Below are 19,838 nucleotides of genomic sequence, written 5' to 3' on the forward strand. Positions count from 1 at the left end.
AATTACAGTATCTGTTAAGCACTTATTATGTGCCAAGCACTGTTCTATGTGCTGGGTAGATACAAGGTAATCAGGCTGGACACAGCTCCTATCCCTCATGGGCCTGACGGTCTTCATCTCCATTTTACAGATGAGGTCACTGAGGCCCAGAGAAGTGACTTGCACAAGGCCAACCAGCAGGCAGAGCCGGGATCAGAACCCACGACCATCTGACTCCCAAGCCCGGGTTCTATCCACTAAGCCGCGCTGCCTATTGTGGGCAGAGCACTGGGGAGGGTAAAACAAGGGAGTTGACAGAAGCAATCCATGCCTTCCCAGAGATGCTGGGAATCAGAGGACCTGGGTTCTAATAATAATAATAATAATAATAATGTTGGCATTTGTTAAGCGCTTACTATGTGCAGAGCACTGTTCTAAGCGCTGGGGTAGACACAGAGGAATCCACTGAGCCACGCTCCTTCTCCATTCCGGCTCTGTTGCTCATCTGCTATGTGACCTAGGGTAAGGCACTTCACTTCTGTGTACTTCAGTTGCATCATCTGCAAAATGGGGATTCGATACCTGCTCTCTCTCCTACTTAAACTGTGAGCCCTGTATGCAACTATTGACGCCAAGTCGCTTAGCTTTTCTGTACATCAGTTTTCTCAACTATACAATGGGAATTCAATGCCTGTTTTACCTCCTACATAGACTGTGAGGCCCATATAGGACAGGGACTGTGTCTGGCCTGATTAACTTGTATCTATCCCACTGCTGAGAATAGTGCTTGATATGTAGTAAGTGCTCAACAAATACCTAACATTCATCATGGCTTCAACTACCGACTCTATGAGGGCGACACCAATATCTCCATCTCCAACCCTGATCTCTCTCCCTCTCTGCAGTCTTGCATTTCCTCTTGCCTTCAAGACATGTCTACTTGGATGTCCTCTACATGGCTTAATAGAAAGAGCACGGGCTTGGGAGTCTGAGGTCATGGGTTCTAATCTTGACTCCACCACTTGTCAGCTGTGTGACCTTGGGCAAGTCCCTCAACTTCCCTGTGCCTCAGTTTCCTCATCTGTAAAATGGGGATGAAACCTGTGAGCTCCACGTGGGACAACCTGATCACCTTGTATCTATCCAGGTGCTTAGAACAGTGCTTGGCACAAAATAATAATAATAATGTTGGTATTTGTTAAGCACTTACTATGTGCCAATACATAGTAAGCGCTCAATAAATAGCATTGAATGATAAGCGGTTAGTACAGTGCTCTGCACACAGAAAGCACTCAATAAATGATTGAATGAATGAACTGAATGAAGGAATGAATCATCAACACATTAGCATCAGGAACGGATATTCACCCCACCTCAGCTCCTTATGTGCATATCTGTTATTTATTTAGTATCTGTCTCTCCCTCTAGACTTAAGGTTGAAATGTGCAGGGAACATGTCTATTAATTCTGTTTTATTATATCATGCTGTATTGTAGCCCCACAGCACTTATGACCATATCTGTAATTTATTTATTTCTAATAATATCTGTCTCTCTGTCTAGGCTGTACGCTCTTTGTGGACAGGGAATGTTTCTGTTATATTGTTGTGTTGTGCTCTCCTCCTCCTATACTGTAAGCCCGTTGTGGGCAGGGTTTGTCTGTCTTTATTGTTGAATTGTACTTTCCAAGAACTTAGTACAGTGCTCTGCACACAGTAAGTGCTCAATGAATATGATTGAATGAATGAATGAATTGTACGGTCTCAGGTGCTTAGCGCAGTGTTCTGCACATGTTAAGTTCTCAATAAATATAACTGACTGTATTCTCTCAGGCACTTAGTAAAGTGAGCAGCCTGGCTCGGTGGAAAGAGCCCAGGCTTGGGAGTCAGAGGTCATGGGTTCAAATCCCGGCTCTGCCACTTGGCAGCTGTGTGACTGTGGGCAAGTCACTTCACTTCCTCTGTGACTCAGTTACCTCATCTGTAAAATGGGGATTAATTGTGAGCCCCACATGGGACAACCTGATTACCCTGTATCTACCCCAGGACTTAGAACAGTGCTCTGCACATAGTAAGCGCTTAACAAATACCTACATTATTATTATTATTATTATCATTAAAATGCCCTGCACCCAGCAAGCACTCAATAAATGCCATTGATTGATTGATAATGAACTCATTTAAAATTTCTTCTCCCAAATCTCAGATTTTAATTCAGGTAATACCACACTCATCAACACACCCTCTCCTGGAAGTCAAACCTAAGTTTGGTACAATCCAAGCACTTAGTAGAGTGCTCTGAACACAGCAAAGCGCTCAATAAATACCATTGACTGGCTAAGCTCTTCAGATGGCTCTCTAGTATTTTTATGTGAGACGAGCTCGTGGCTGTGGACGAGGCCGTATCTTTGGACGCCAGGAAAGCTGACGGATGCTGGAGTCCCTTATGCACCTGGGCGGAAAATCTCCCACCAAAACGCCAAACTCGACTCTAGCTGTGAGCTTATTGTAGGCGGGGAATGTGTCTGTTAGATCGTTTAATTCTCCTCCCCCAAGCACATAGTACAGTGCTCTACAAACATTAAGCACTCAATAAATACTGTTGATTGCGTGATCTATGCACCCACTGAAAATTGATTCCCCCAAATCCCAGATTTTGATTATTTCAGGCATTCATTCAATCAATCCTGCTTAATAATAATAATAATAATAATGATAATGGTGATGATGGAAGCAGCGTGGATTAGTGGAAAGAGCCTGGGCTTCCGAGTCAGAGGTCATGGGTTCGACTCCTGGTTCTGCCACTTGTCAGCTGTGTGACTGTGGGCAAGTCATTTAACTTCTCTGTGCCTCAGTTACCTCATCTGTAAAATGGGGATTAACTGTGAGCCTCACATGGGACAACCTGATTACCCTATTTAAGTGCTTACTGTGTGCCAAACACTGTGCTAAGAGCTAGGGCATATACAAGGTTATCAGGCTGTCTCACGTGGGGCTCACAGTCTCAATCCCCATTTTACAGATGAGGTAACTGAGGCACAGAGAAGTGAAGTGACTTGCCCAAGGTCACACAGCAGACAAGCGAGGGAGCCGAGATTAGAACACACGTGCTCTGACTCCCATGACCATGCTCTTGCCACTAGGCCATGCTGCTGTGAGCGCTTACTGTGTGCAAAGCACTGTACTAAGCGCTAGGGAGAGTACAATACAGCAATAGCTAAGCAATCCTTGTTCAAAAAAACTCACCATTACACACTCTACTGGAAGTCATTGTGGGCAGGAAATGTGTCCGCTATATCGAGAAGCAGCATGGCTTAGTGGATAGAGCCCGGGCCTGGGAATCAGAAGGACATGACTTCTAATCCCGACTCTGCCACGTCTGCTGTGTGACCTTGGGCAAGTCACTTCACTTCTCTTGGCCTCCATTACCTCGTCTGTTAAAAATGGGGATGAAGACTGTGAGTCCCTTGTAGGACAGGGACTGTGTCTGATCTGTTTAACTTGCTTCTACCCCATTGCTTAGAACAGTGCTAGGCACTTAACAAGTACCCTCATCATTATTATTATTATACTGTCCTCTCCCAAGCACTTAATCCAATGCTCTGCACAAAGTAACCGCTCCATAAATGCCACCGGTTGATGGAGTGCAATACGACAGCATCGTAGTCGGGCACAAACTACAGGGTTACAGGGGGCTCACGGTGCACGACAAGCCCCTCCACCCTGGGGTGGGCTGTCTTGGGACGGGGTTGGGGAAGAAGGGGGAGGACAGTTTCCGTCACTCAAGTTTCTAGAGCCACACACAGGTGCTACAGCCCTCTTATGAGAAATGCCTCCACTGCTTCCGAGCGTGCATGAGTTATTCATTCGATTCATTCAATTGTAACTATCCAGCTCTTCTTGTGTGCAAACCTCTCCACTAAGTGCTTGAGAGAGGACACTAGAACAATAGAAAAGACACATTCCCTACTGACAATGAGCGTGTGAAGAAGGATATGTGACTTGAAAAGAAAGAGGCGACAACGAGGGAGTTAAGAATGACTGGAAAGGGGGGAAAGGAAAATGTGACCACTTGCATAAAGGGGGAAATCCTTTTCCCAATGCCATCAACCAGAAAGAAGACCCGCCAAGAAAAACAGAAAAAAACACACAATTATCATTAAAGGGGGAAAGTGAGAGCTTGCCAATAAACCTTGCTGAGGAAATGGAAAGTGTTTCTTTTCCAAATGAGACAGCTAAAAATAGAGTTCTAAACTTCATACAATTAATTTTACGGATTTGATGTGTCTTATGATAAATAACTTTAAAAAATAAAACACCTGTGAGGTGCCCACATAATGGAAAAGGAGGTTGTAGATAAGTCCAGTGGTTGCCCATCCACCTCCGCATCAAACACTCCTCACCATTGACTTTAAAGCAGTCAATCACCTAGCCCCCTCCTATTTCACCTCGCTTCTCTTCTTCTATAACCCAGTCCGCACATTTCACGCGTGGCTCAGTGGAAAGAGCACGGGCTTTGGAGTCAGGGCTCATGAGTTCGAATCCCAGCTCTGCCACTTGTCGGCTGTGTGACTGTGGGCAAGTCACTTAACTTCTCTGGGCCTCAGTTCCCTCATCTGTAAAATGGGGATTAAGACTGTGAGCCCCACGTGGGACAACCTGATTCCCCTATGTCTACCCCAGCGCTTAGAACAGTGCTCAGCACATAGTAAGCGCTTAACAAATACCAACATTATTAACCTTCTCACTGGCCTCCATCTCATCTATCTTGCTACCAACCTCTCGCCCACATCCTGCCTCTGGCCTGGAAAGCCCTCCCTCCTCAAATCCGACAGACAATTACTCTCCCCCTCTTCAAAGCCTTTTTGAAGGAACATCTCCTCCAGAAAGCCTTCCCTAACTAAGCCCTCCTTTCCTCTTCTCCCACTCCTTTCTGTGACGCCTTGATTTGCTCCCTTTGTTCTTCCCTCTTTCCAGCCCCACAGAACTGAATGTACATATCTGTAATTTACTTTTACTAATGTCTGTCTCCCCTCCTCTAGATTGTAAGCTCCTTGTAGGATCGGAATATATCTGTTTATTGTTGTATTATACTCTCCCAAACGCTTAATACAGTGCTCTGCCTACGTAAGAGAGTTGCCCAAGGTCACAGAGCAGAAAAGTGGAGGAGCCGGGATTAGAACCCATGACTTCCCGATTCTCAGGCCTGAGCTCTTACCACTAGGCCACTCTGCGCACCGGGATAGATAAAACATTCATTCAATCATATTTATTGAGTGCTTACTGGGCGCAGAGCACTGTACTCAGTGCTTGGAAAATACAATAGAGACAATCCCTACCCAACAAGGGGCTCACAGTCACCATCAGTCTTACATAGGACTCACTGTCTAAGTAGGAAGGGGAACAGGTCTTCAATCCCCATCTTCCAGATGAGGGAACTGAAGCACCCAGAAGTGAAGGGACTTGCCCAAGATCACAGAGCAGATGAGCAGAGGTGCTGGGATTAGAACACAAATCCTCTGACTCCCGAGTTCTTTCCACTAGGCCACGCTGCTTCTGTGGTCTGCAGTCAATATACGTAAGTTGGTAGCCAGGTTCCCTGCCCAGAAGGAGCTTACCCTCTATAGGCAATTTAGATATACTAGCAATTTAGTATTGCTTTCAGTTTAATAATAATAATAGTAATAATAGTGATGACATTTGTTAAGTGCTTACAATGTGCAAAGCACCTGATACAAAGTGATCAGGTTGTCCCATGTGGGGCTCACAGACATAATCCCCATTTTACAGATGAGGTAATTGAGGCCCCAAGAAGTGAAGTGACTTGCCCAAAGTCACACAGCAGAGAAGAGGTGGAGCCGGACTTTGAACCCATGATCTCTGACTCCCAAGCCCATGCCCTTGCCATTGAGCCACACTGCTTCTCCAATGCTATCAAAGGGAATGGAGAGCTAATTCCCGATCACAAATCTGCCCTACTGCTCCTCCAAAATTCCATCCCTTCTCCCTCCTACCCCCATCCTGAGTTTTAGATGCTCTAAGTGGAAATCCTCCAAAGAAATTACAGAGCCAAAGAAGCGGGATTCCCCTGCATTGTGACCTTGGGTAAGTCACTTCACTTCTCTGGCCCTCAATTTCCTCGCCTGGAAAACTGGAGTTCAATCAATATCTGCTCTCCCTGCCTCCTCCATTGTGAGCCCTGTGTGGGACTTTATTATCTTAGATCTACCGCAGTGCTTAGTCTAGTGCTTGACACAAGGAAAACACTGAATAAATAAGGCAGTCATTATTATAAACCCACATGATAATAATTATTATTATTCTAGTGCTCGTTAAGCACTTACTACATGCCTAGCACTGTTCTAAGTGCTGGGATAGACACAAGTTAATCAGGTTGGACACAGTCCCTGTCTCACATGGGGCTCACACTCAATCCCCATTTTCCAGATGAGGGAACTGAGGCCCAGAGAAGTGAAGTGACCTGCCCAAAGTCACACACGAGACATGTGGCAGAGCCAGAATGAGAACCCAGATCCCTCTGGCTCCCAGGCCCAAGCTCTACCCACTAAACCACTGCTGCTTCTCACCCCATGACATCAAATTCCCTCAAAGAGAACCCTAAGAAGCCTTGAACTGCTTGAATCTGCTGTGGTGACCCTCCCAGATGATTAAACCAGAGGACAATAGTGGAAAAAGGCCTGGCTTGTCACCTAAACACAAGGAGCCAGAAAATCCAGATAGTTTGGAGGCTGGTGGCTGGGTTTCTTTCCCCCACTCTTGTTGATGCAATACAGAGGCACCATTAGCATTAATAGAGAATAATAATAGCCACGCTGGCTCGTTGAGCATTTCAATGAATGCAGTACTTTGCAGATGAATAATCCAAACCCCAGCCCTACGCCGCTGGAGAGGAGGGAGAAGCGAGGAGCAACTACTGTCCAGTTTTGGGAGATGACAGGCCTGAGGTTGGTAATGGGAGGGATGAGGTAAAAAACAAAACAAAACAAAAAATCCAAATTCTCCAGATGCCCCTTCCCTCCCACTCCCCTGCCTCCTCCTACCCCTCAACGTCCTCCTGAGAAAATGCAAAACAAGTCTCAGCGCAAAGACTTCAAAGTCAGCAGGCACTTGGTCATGGGTTCTATTCCTCCACATAGCTGCTGTGTCCCTTGGGTAAGACACTTCACTTTTCTGGGCCTCAGTACCCTCATCTGTAAAATGGGGATTAAGACTGTGAGGCCCATGTGGGACAGGGACTGTGTCCAAGCCAATTCGCTTGTATCTACTCCATCACTTAGAACAGCTCCTGGCCCCGAGTAAGCACTTAACAAATAAAATACCATAAGTATTTTATTATTATTATTATTAACCAGAGTAGCTGGGCCCAATGTCTCCATAGAAATTAAAGTGCTAGGCCAGGAACTGTGGGGAGGAAGATCAAAATGGACTATATCAACCTTGATAGGGTGAAAGTTTCACATTTTAATAATAATAATTATGGTATCTGTAAGGGCTTATTAAGTGCCAAGCACTGTTCTAAGCACTGGGGTAGATACAAGGTAATCAGGTTGTCCCAGGTGGGGCTCACAGTCTTATCCCCATTTTACACATGAGGTTAACTGAGGCCCAGAGAAGTGAAGTGACTTGCCCAAGGTCTCACAGCAGACAAGTGGCAGAGTCAGGATTAAAACTAATATAGGGTGAATTACATCATCAAGGATGAGGTTTTCACGGCAGAGAATTTGGATTTGGGACCTCTGTAGCAGAAGTACTCAATAAACAAAAGGCCATAATAATAATAATAATAATAACAATGATATTTGTTAAGCGCTTGCTATGTGCCAAGCACTGTTCTAAGCACTGGGGTAGATACAAGTTAATCAGGTGAGACACAATCCCTGTTCCCTGCTCACAGTCTTAATCCCCATATTACAGAGGAAGTAACTGAGGCCTAGAAGTGAAGTGACTTGCCCAAGGTCACACAGCAGATAGAATAATAATAACAACTATGGTATCTGTTAAGCTTTTTCTGTGTGCCAGACACTGTACTAAGTGCTGGGGTGGATAGAATCAAATCGGTTTGAACACAGTCCCTGTCCTACATGGGGCTCACACTTTCAATCTCTATTTTACAGATGAGTTAACAGACATGGAGAAGTGAAGTGACTTGCCCAAGGTCACACAGCAGACAAGTGGCAGAGCTGGGATTAGAACCCGTGACCTTCTGAATCCTAGGCGGCCACTCTATCCACTAAGCCTCGCTGCTTCTCTAGGCGTCTTAATGGGGAGGAGAGGGTTTTCATTCATTCTGTTAGATAAGTAGTGGGGCCTAGTGGATAGAGCATGGTCCTGGGAGTCAGGGACCTGGGTTCTAATCCTGGCTCCACCACTTGTCTGCTGTGAGACCCTGGACAAGTCACTTCACTTCTCTGCGCCTCGGTTTCCTCATCTGTAAAATGAGGAATCAATACCTCTTTTCCTTTCTACTTAGACTGGGTGCACGAAGTAGATCATGGATTGGGTCCACCTTGAAAATCTTGTATCTACCTCAGTGCTCAGTACAGTGCTCGGCATATAGGAAGCGTTTTAACAAATACCACAATTACTATTCCAACAGGGAATGTATTTAAATACGCTTCCAAAATGAGTCCAAGATTGTGACTCGTTAACTTGTAAGCTCATTGTGGGCAGGGAAATGTTTATCATTATGTTTTATTCTCCCAAGGGCTTAGTACAGTGCTCTGCACACAGTAAATACTCAATAAATATGATTGATTGAAATACAATTGATTGATTAATTGTATCCTCAAACCATTCCCTGCTGGTTCTCTCATACACTTAAACAGCTAGATGGTCCAGAAAAATCATGCAAACTATAATCTATAATTATTTCATTTCTTTTACTGCCCTTCTTTGAAAGGCTTTAACAAATACCATAATTATCATTATTATTATTAAATCAACACTGGGAAATTAGCAACGAACAAGTCTTATAACAATTTCTCTCTAGATTCTAGGCACATTGTTATTAATAATAATAATAGCATTTAAGTGCATACTATAATAAAGATGGTATTTGTCAAGTGCTTACTATGTGCCATTTAATCATTCAATCATATTTATTGAACACTTATTGTGTGCAGAGCACTGTATTAAGTGCTTGGGAAAGTACAAAACAGCAATAAAGACAACCCCTGCCCGCAAGGAGCTCACGGTCTAGAGGTGGGAAAGACAGACATCAATATAAATTTAAAAAATGACAGATATGCCGATAAGTGCTGTGGGGCTGGGAGAGAGGGGAAGAGCCAAAGGAGCAAATCAGGGGGATGGAGAAGGAAGTGGGAGATGAGGAAAAGGGGGGCTTATTCTGGAAGGCCTCTTGGAGGAAATGGGCCTTCAGTAAGGTTTTGAAGGGGTGGAGGTACAGTGCCAGGCACTGTACTAAGCACTGGGGTGGATAAAAGCAAATCGGGTTGGACCCAGTCCCTGCCCTTCGTGGGCTTCACAGTCTCAATCCCCATTTTGCAGATGAGGGAATTGAGGCTCTGAGAAGTGAAACAACTTGCCCAAGGTCACCCAGCAGACAAGTGGTGGAGCCAGAATTAGAACCCACGACGTTCTGACTCCCAGGCCTCCCACTGCTCTATCCGCTACACCATGCTCATTCATTCATTATTCATTCATTCATTCAATCGTATTTATTAAACACTTACTATGTGCAGAGCACTGTACTAAATGCTTGGAGTGTACAATTCGGCAACAGATAGACAATCCCTGCCCAGTAACGGGCTCAGAGTCTAAACGGGGGAGACAGGCAGCAGAGCAATGTGCCAGACTGTACTAAGCACTGGGGCAGATACAAGATAATTGGTTTAGACTCAGTCCCTCACTCACATGGGGCTCACAGTCTCAATCCCCATTTTATAGATGAGGGAACTGACACCCAAAGAAGTGAAACAACTTGCCCAAAGCCACAAAGCAGACATGTGGTGGAGCTGGGATTAGAACCCAGGCCTTTCTCAGAACCCAGAACCTGGGCTCATACTCTAGCCATCAGGCTAGGGAATGTGTCTAAAAAAACAAATAAATGATGGTATTTGTTAAGCGCTTACTATGTGCCAGGCTCTGTTCTACCAACTCTACGGAATGGTACTTAGAGAAGCAGCGTGGCTCAGTGGAAAGAGCGCGGGCTTGGGAGTCAGAGGTCACAGGTTCTAATCCCGGCTCCGCCGCTAGTCAGTTGTGTGACCTTGGGCAAGTCACTTAACTTCTCTGTGCCTCAGTTACCTCATCTGTCAAATGGGGATTAAAAAACTGTGAGCCCCATGTGGGACAACCTGATCACCTTGTATCCCCCAGCACTTAGAACAGTGCTTTGCCCATAGTAAGCGCTTAACAAATACCACAAATACCACAATTTACTCTCCCAAGTGCTTAGTACAGTGCTCCACATGCAGTAAGCGCTCAGTAAATTCCAATGATTGATCGACACCGCAAGAAATAACATGACATTTTCCGTCAGAAATTCTGAACCGCACCAAGTAATTTATTCTCTTCAGCATGGCATTTAAGCGATGACCTGCAGGAGTCAGCTAGGATAACACTAAAGCTAATTCAACAACCAACCAATGGTATCCATGGAGCAGTTAGAGAAGTAGCATGGTTTAGTGGAAAGAGCATGACCTTGGGAGTCAGAGGACTTGGGTTCTAATCCCACCTCCGCCGCTTGCCTGGGACAACCTAATTACCCTGTATCTACCCCAAAACTTGGAACAGTGCTTGGCAAGTAGTAAGTGCTTAACAAATACCATAATTATTATTATTACTACATGAGGTGCTTGGGAGAGTACCATACAACAGAGTCAGTAGGCCTATCTCCTGCTCAAATGTCTGCCCGCAAGCTTACAGTCTAGGGAAGCGGAAGCAGGCATGGCCTAATGGATAGAGCACCGGCCTGGGAGTCAGAAGGTCACGGGGTCTAATCTAGGCTCCACCACTTGTCTGTTCTGTGACCTTGGGCAAATCACTTAACTTCTCTGTGACTCAATTTCCTCAACTGTAAAATGGAGAATAAATTCCTATTCTCCCTTCTACTTAGACTGTGAGTCCCATGCGTGACAGGGACTGTGTCTGACTGAATTAACTTGTACGTTAGCTCGTGCTTAGAACAGTGTTTGACACATAGTAAGCAGAAAAAGGAAGATAGAAAGGAGGAAAGGAAGAAGAAGCAGGAGTAGAAGGAGGAGATGGAAGAGAAGGAGAAGGAAGAGGAGGAAAAGGAGAAAACTATATAAATATCACTTTCTACAAATCCAATGAATACATTACTTTGCAATAATATAAGTAAAAGTGATCCCTGACCTCAAAGATCTTACCACCTAGGAGGAAGACATTAGAATAAATCAAAAGTTCGGGGAAGCAATAGTTTAAAGATATTTATATAATAGCAAAAGTTGGGTTGGGTATTGAATGCTTATAGGATACATGTCAGGTACATGGGGGATTCATAATAATGAGGGTATTTGTTAAGTGCTTACTATATGCCAGGCATTGTACTAAGTGCTGGAGACAAGAGATGAGGCAGAAAAGAGTTCCTGGATATGCAACTTAAGTAAAACTTTGAAGTTGAGGAGGGCTGTGGTGGATGTGAAAGGGGAAGGGGACCCAGGCTGGGGAAGAGCATCAGCAAGGTGAGCTCGTTATAGGCAGGGAATGTGTCTGATATTATATTGTACTCTCCCAGGTGCTTAGTATAGTGCTTTGCACACAGAAAGCACTCAATCAATACAACTGAATGAATGAATCGTGGACTGGAAAGAGCACAGGCCTGGGAGTCAGAGGGCAGGAAATGTGTCCACCTACTTGGTTACGCTGTCCTCTCCCAAGCACTTGGTACAGTGTTCCGCACACTGTGAGGGCTCAATAAATGCCACTGGTTGATTGACCCGGATTCCAATCCCAGTTCCGCCACTTGTCTGCAATGTGACCTTGGCCAAGTCACTTCACTGGCCCTCACTTTCCTCATCTGTAAAATGGGATGGAGACTGTGAGCCTCAGGAGGGGCATGGACTACGCCCAACAACCACCTAGGGCCTTCATCTACCCCAGTGCTTAGTATGGTGCCTGGCACATAGTAAACAAATATTTTATTTAAAAAAAAATCGGTTGGTGTTAGAGAGGTCAATGTGTAGGGGCTGGTTAGTAGAGGGAGAGGAGAGTGGTGGGGAAAGAACTTATTACGTCCCTTAAATAACAATAATATTAATAATGATAATTATGGTATTTGTTAAGAGCTTACTACGTGCCAAGCACTGTTCTAAGCACTGAGGTAGACACAAGGTAAGATGATGGTAAGGAGTTTCCTTTTCATAATGTTGGTATTTTGTTAAGCGCTTACTATGTACAGAGCACTATTCTAAGCGCTGGGGTAGATACAGGGTAATCAGGTTATCCCACGTGAGGTTCACAGTTAATCCCCATTTTACAGATGAGGGAACTGAGGCACAGAGAAGTTAAGTGACTTGCCCACAGTCACACAGCTGACCTCTGACTCCCAAGCCCAAGTCCTTGCTCTTTCCACTGAGCCACGCTGCTTCTTTTTGACATGGAGACAGATGGGTGACCATCAGAGATTTTGGAGAAGATGTGGGCAGAACAATGTTTTAGAAGAATGATCTGTGCAATAAGGGGAAGGATGAACTGCAGAGGGGAGAGGCAAGAGGTAGGGAGTTCACCCCCTTCCGTTCCGAGTTCTCAGCTATACTTAAAGTCATCTCCAAGAAATATTTCTTTCTTTATTTACATTAATGTCTGCCTCTCCCCTCTAGACTGTGAGGTCGTTGTGGGCAGGAATGTGTCTGTTTGTTGATACACTGTCCGCTCCCAAGCATTTAGCATAGTGCTTTGCCCACAGTAAGAGTTCAATAAATATGACTGAATGAATGAACAATGGACCACTCAAAAATACTAGATTTGTACACACCCGTGATGTCACACAAGATGCACCATGGCTTAATTATTATTATTAACCATGGCCTAATTATTATTATTATTGTATTTGTTAAGTGCTTTTCTATGTGCCAGGCACTGTTCCAAACACTGGGGTGGATCCAAGCAAATCAGGTTGGACACAGTCCCCATCCCACCTGGGACTCAAAGTCTTCATCCCTATTTTACAGATGAGGGAACTGAAGGGCAGAGAAGTGAAGTGACTTGCCCAAGGTCACACAGCAGACAAGTGGTGGAGATGGGATTAGAACCCATGACTTCCCAACTCCCAGGTCTATGCTCTATCCACTATGCCATGCTGCTTCAGTGGATAGTACCTAGTGGATAGAGGCCAGGCCTGGGAGCCAGAAGATCTTGGGTTCTAATCCCGGCTCCACCACATGTCTGCTGCGTGGCTTTGGACACCTCACTTCACTTCTCTGGGCCTCAGTTCTCTTATCTGGAAAATGGGGATTGAGACTGTGAGCTCCACGTGGGACAGGGACTGTGTCCAACTCTATTTGCTTGTATCCACCCCAACGCTTAGTACAGTCCCTGGCACACAGTAAGCACTTAATAAATGCCAGTAATATTGTTAAGGCAGGGAGGTCAGTGAGGAGGCTGACGCAATAGTCAAGGCGGGATAGGATAAGTCCTTGGTCAACATAGTAGCAGTATGCGTGGAGAGAAAAGAGCAGATTTTAGTGATGTGAAAGAACGGTCAGGATTTAGTGACAGATTGAATATATAGGTTATATGAAACAGATGAGTTGAGAATAACTCCAAGGTTGCGGGCTTTTGAGATACGGAGGATAGTGGTATTGCCTACAGTGATGAGAGAGACAGGGACAGGGCAGGGTATGGGGAGGAAGATGTGAAATTCTGTTTCGGACATAATATGTGTGAGATATCAGGAGGACATCCAGGTAGAAAGGTCTTCAAGACAGGAAATCCAAAACAAAAAATGCAAGAGAAGGAGAGTGATCAGGGCTGGACCTGTAGATTTGGGAATCATCTGTATAGAGCTGAAGTTGAAGCCACGGGAGCGAAGGAGTTCTCCAAGGGAATGGGTGTACATGGAGAAGGGAGGGAGACCAGAATTGAGCCTTGCAAGACCCTCACTGTCAGAGGGAGGGAGGCAGAGAAGGAGCCAGCAAAAGAAAATGAGAAGGAGCGGTCAAAGAGATAAGAGGAGAACCACGAGAGGACAGTGTCAGTGAAGCCAAGACTGGATAATGTTTCCAGGAGAAGGGGATAGTCCGCAGCGTCGAAGGCAGCTGAGAGGTCGAGGAGGATTAGGATGGAGTAGAGGCCGATGGTTTTGGCAACGAGAAGATCATTGGTATTTCCGTGGAGCAGAGTGGGTGGAAATCAGATTGCAGGGGGTCAAGGAGAGAATTGGAGGAGAGGAAGTGGAGGCACTGGGTGTAGACAACTCACTCAGGGAGTTTGGAGAGGAACGGATAGGGGATACGTCAGCGGTGTTTGAACCCAGTAAGAAAGGAGCCACTGTCATTTTGGACGTTAATGGTATTTATTGTGTGCAGAGTACTGTAATAATAATATTGGTATTTGTTAAGCGCTTACTATGTGCAGAGCACTGTTCTAAGCGCTGGAATAGATAAAGGGTAATCAGGTTGTCCCACGTGAGGCTCAGAGTCTTAATCCCCATTTTACAGATGAGGTAACTGAGGCACAGAGAAGTGAAGTGACTTGCCCACAGTCACACTGCTGACAAGTGGCAGAGCAGGATTCAAACGCACGACCTCCGACTCCCAAGCCCGGGCTCTTTCCACTGAGCCACGCTGCTTCTCTTCTCTCTTACTGTACTAAGCGCATGGGAGAGTATGATAAAACAATATAACAGATTCGTTCCCTGCTCGCAACCAGTTTGCAGCCTAAAGGGGGAGACCAACATGAATATAAATGTATAAATGACGGATGTGGACATAAGTGCAGTGGGACTGGGAGGAGGGATGATTAAAGGGAGCGAGTCAGGGCAACTCAGAAGGGAGTGGGAGAAGAGGAAAGGTGGGCTTTAGTCAGGGAAGGCTTCTTGGAAGAGGTGTGCCTTCGAAAAGGTTTTGAAGCAGGGGAGAGTCATTGTCTCTCGGATTTGAGGAGGGAGGGCATTCCAGGCCAGGGGCAGGACGTGGGCAACAGGTCAGCGGGGAGATAAACGAGATGGAGATACAGTGAGAAGGTTGGCATTAGAGGAGTGAAGTGTGCGGGCTGGGTTGGAGTAGGAGAACAGCGAGGTGAGGTAGGACGGGGCAAGGGAACTGACTGCTTTAAAGCCAAGGGTGAGAAGTGTGTGTCTGATTCATTCAATAGTATTTATTGAGCGCTTACTATGTGCAGAGCACTGTACTAAGCGCTTGGGATGAACAAGTCGGCAACAGATAGAGACAGTCCCTGCTGTTTGACGGGCTTACAGTCTAATCGGGGGAGACGGACAGACAAGAACAATGGCACTAAACAGCGTCAAGGGGAAGAACATCTCGTAAAAACCGAAAGGCACTAATAGAATCAGGCCGATGTACAATTCATTAACAAAATAAATAGGGTAACGAAAATATAGACAGTTGAGCGGACGAGTACAGTGCTGTGGGGATGGGAAGGGATGTGGACGTGGATGGGTTTTGAGGACTGGGTTCTGAATGTTCACTGAAAAGTGCACATTTGAAGATGGCAGTCAGAGAGGGAAGAAGGGAGGTATAATAATAATAATTGTGGTGGTATTTGTTAAGCACTTACTAGGGGCCAAGCACTGTTCCAAGTGCTGGGGTAGACACAAGGTAATCAGGTTGGACACAATCCTTGTCCCTCATGGGGTTCACCCACTTGATCCTCATTTTGATGATGATGGTATTTGTTTAGCGCTCACTATTTGCAGAGCACTGTTCTAAGGGGATCAGGTGATCAGGTTGTCCCTCGTGGGGCTCATAGTCTTAATCCCCATTTTACAGATGAGGGAACTGAGGCACAGAGAAGTGAAGTGACTTGCCCAAAGTCACACAGCTGACCAGTGGCAGAGCTGGGATTAGAACCCATGGCTTCTGACTCCCAAGCCTGTGCTCTTTCCACTGAGCCACGCTGCTTCTCCGAATGAGTTGCCCCAGGTCACAAGCAGATATGTGACCGAGCCAGAATTAGAATCCGCAATCTCTGACTCCCCGGCCCATGCTCGCTCCACTAGGGCATGCTGCTTTTCTGATGGGGGTCAGAGGCACAGGTGGAGGGGGTAGATTTTGAGAGGAGGTGAGAGATCTCTTCTGGAGACACAACGGAGAATGTAGGGAGAGTCAAAGAGGGTGGAGGCGGCATTGTGGGGGACTGAAGAGGAGCAGGGGAGATTTTAGGGAGATGGTTTCAATTCAATAAATACCACCAATTGATCGAACTCCCCTCCCTCGTCACGAACACAAACCCCACTTCCTAATCGCGGACTTCAGCGGCAGATGATGACCATCCCCTTTTCACTTCTCCCACTCCCTTCTGCGTCGCCCTGACTTGCTCCCCCTATTCCTCCCCCCTCCCAATCCACAGCACTTACGACCATATCTGTCATTTTTTTTATATATATTACCATCTGTCTCCCCCATCGTGGTGAGGGAATGGGTCCGTTTATTGTTGTACCGTACCCTCCTAAGCGCCTAGTTCAGTGGTCTTCACATGGTAAGCGCTCTGTAGAATACGATTGAATGAATGGATGAATGGTGGGGGAAATGGGGATTTTTCGGCTAGTCCCTGAAAATACAAACATCGGATGGAAAGGTCCATCCGGTGCCTAGGCCAAAATAGGGGCAGCGGGCCAGACCGGCTCGAAAACCCGGACTGTCTGGTAGGAAAGCAGGCGGCTGGCTACTTACTTTACCGTCTACTCCTCATCTCAGGGTGGTGTGTGTTGTCGCACCAGCTGATATCTGGTTGGGCGTAGTTTAGCCAAACCACAGGGAGAGAGAAAGTCGAGGACCTTTTGTCTCTTGTGAGCCCCGGCTCTTTTTCTGAAACCCTTGTAATAGTCTCCTCAACGCTTGATCGAATTGACGCGGCCCTCAAGTACAGTGTGGACGCATGTGGCAACTGCAAGAAGAATTGTGATGGTTCCATTCATCAGTCAATCAACCGTATTTATCGAGTGCTTACTGTGTGACAGGGCACTTGGAGGAGTACAACAGTGCAGCTCTTGGAGGAGTACAATATATGTGAGCCCATTAGTGGGCAGGGATTGTCTCTGTTGCCGAATTGTACATTCCAAGCACTTAGTAATCTACTGAATGATAATACTACTGAATGTATATATTTTGTCACCCCAACTAAGTGCCATATTAAGATGGACCAATGGAAAAAGAGCCCTCCGGTTAATGAAGACCGAGATTACAAGTGCTGATGGTCTCCAACGTTGACTGCTCCATTTGGACGAAAATGGGTACGAATTAGCCAGCAAGCCAGGCTGCCCAGAAGCAGATAAAACCACAGCCACTTCCAACTCTGAAATTTATAAATCTCAGCCATTTCTATAACTGCCAAAATGAAATGCAACACTCTCAACAGAGCAACGCCCTTAGAATTTGCGGCAAGCTAACAACATAGATTTATCTGCTCTGAAACTTGCTTTTCTTCAGCCTCAAATTCTGTACACCAATCATTTCCGTGCCTTCGCTTCCTGCCAAAGACTTCTTGGTAACCGTAGACAACTCGATCATCCTGATTCACATGTAGAAACACAACATGCATCTCGTCCGGGGATTTGAACCTGCTTTTTTTTTTTTTTTTACTGCAGTAAATGCACCTCGTTTGAAGCTGCGATTCTGAACCTCTTCAAAGAGGGAATGAATTGGGGGAGGGGAAGAGGCTGCGTAAACTATTACACAAACTATTTTCTTCTATGTCTCACTTTCTGAACAAACACTAACTACCACTGAGTGGCAGATTTTCTATTATAGAACTGAGCTTTTCCCTTCAAGGAAAGGCAACGTTGTCTGTGGACAAGTTGAAGATGCATCCTTGAAATCGATACTTTCCATCTTTCCCTCGCAGATAAGATTAACAGACGAAGACTGACATTATCATAGCAACAAAATGAAACACCGAATATTCTCTTCCAAAAGAAGGTGGAAAAGGGGGAAAGTCGCAGAGAGTTACCGATCGACATTTTTATTTTCCTACTCTTCCACTACATTTCATCCCCATCCAGGACAGAGAGCAGCTAAAATCTTAATCGAAGGTCGAAGTGCATGACATTACCAATTCATTCACAAATTCTGCACGTTTTCTTCCATAGTACACAGTTCCCAGTGTCTGGCAATCAGCCAGATACTAGAGATGAATAAAAGAAAAAAATCTTTAATCCGGTGTCAGAACCACAGAACCATTCCCTGATCTTCCTTCAATGAGAAGGAGTCTGTTTAGTTACAGTTGAGTCTCCAAGAGGGCAGAACCTTCACACACTACACATCTTCTGCCCAAACCACAAATGATTGTCATCAATCAAAGGGTACATACTGAGCGCTTACAGCGTGCAGAGCAATGTCCTAGGCGCTCTGCGAGAGTCATCATCACACAACGGCCGTGGCCGGAATCTGACTGCGGGGAATCTCCTCTTTTGAACGCAAAATGCTTCGACTTCTCGGTCCGGTGGGATTGTCTAAATTGACAGGTGGAAAAATCCCATTCTCTTCCCCACCCATTTTTTGAGTGTAACACTAACTAACCTTAGCGTTTAGCATGCAGATGCAACGCTCCTGCTTATGCAGATGGAGGAGAGGGGACTGAAGTGTTTCTGAGGATGTCAGCGGCTCTTCTGAAGTGGTTCTAAAGGGACAGTCCTGATCACCCCAAAGCTTCATGAGGTGGGGGGTGGGGGATAATGGATTTAAAGCTCCATCAGCCCAGGAAAAACACAAAAGAAAATAAAACCAGGACAATGGACTATTTTCCCCCATGACACTAAAGTCTCTTCCATTGCCCACTGCAGAAAGGATTGACTTTTTATCTGTCTTCTCCTCTCTCTCCTTCCTCCCCCTAGGAGGGGTGGGGAGAAGTGGCTTTTTTTTTGAAAGGATCCCTGTGGGCAGGGAGCAGTCTACCCACTCCGTTATACTGGACTCTCCCAAGCGCTCAGTACAGTGGTCTCCACACAGTAAATGCGCCCGATAAATACGATCGATGACAGACTGTGAAACGAAGTTCTTGATACAGGATTCTGCAGGCAGTAAGTGTTCAATAAGATGGACGGACGGTGAAGCTCAGTGCTCAGTACAGTGCTCAGTACAGTGCCCTGCACCCATAATAACCGCTCAGTAAAGAGGATGATAGTGATTCGCGTTTGGGTGAGGGACCTGGTGGTGCGGGGGGGGGGGGGGGGGGGGGGCTCGGAAGAAAGAGAGAAAAGGCATCACTTGGGAGCAGTCTTCCACACTACCAGGTTCATTCAGCTGCCCAGCACAGAGTGGCCTCTAAAACCCTCTTCCCAAGGACACGGGGAAACATTCAAAAAACAAAAAAACCCAACAGGCGCCTGGACTTTTCTGGCCTTGGTCTGCGGCGGAGAGACGGAGGGGAGGCGGAGAGATGAGATGGGGGGGGAGATGAGATGGGGGAGAAGAGAGATGGGGAAGAAAGAGAGAGACGGGGGAGAGAGGGAGAGAGACGGGGGTGGGGTGGGGGAGAGAGAGAGAGAGACAGGAGGAGAGACAGAGAAACAGGGGGAGAGAGAGAGACAGGAGGAGAGCCAGAGAGACAGGAGGAGAGCCAGAGAGACAGGAGGAGAGCCAGAGAGACAGGGGAGAGACATGGGGAGAGAGAGAGATGGGGAAGAGAGAGACATGGGGGAGAGAGAAAGAGAGACATGGGGAAAGAGAAAGAGAGA

The 19,838-nt window shown here is 46.0% G+C and overlaps 1 protein-coding gene across 1 annotated transcript in view; it reads right to left on the reverse strand.

The window, feature by feature from the left end:
• The window catches only part of RASSF8 (Ras association domain family member 8), a 114,155-nt gene that overhangs the window by 93,579 nt on the left and 738 nt on the right, over positions 1-19,838 (reverse strand). The gene's annotated exons all lie outside the window — the stretch shown is intronic.

Source organism: Ornithorhynchus anatinus, chromosome 2, assembly GCF_004115215.2.
Source record: "Ornithorhynchus anatinus isolate Pmale09 chromosome 2, mOrnAna1.pri.v4, whole genome shotgun sequence".
In the NCBI taxonomy this organism is placed as follows: Eukaryota; Metazoa; Chordata; class Mammalia; order Monotremata; family Ornithorhynchidae; genus Ornithorhynchus; species Ornithorhynchus anatinus.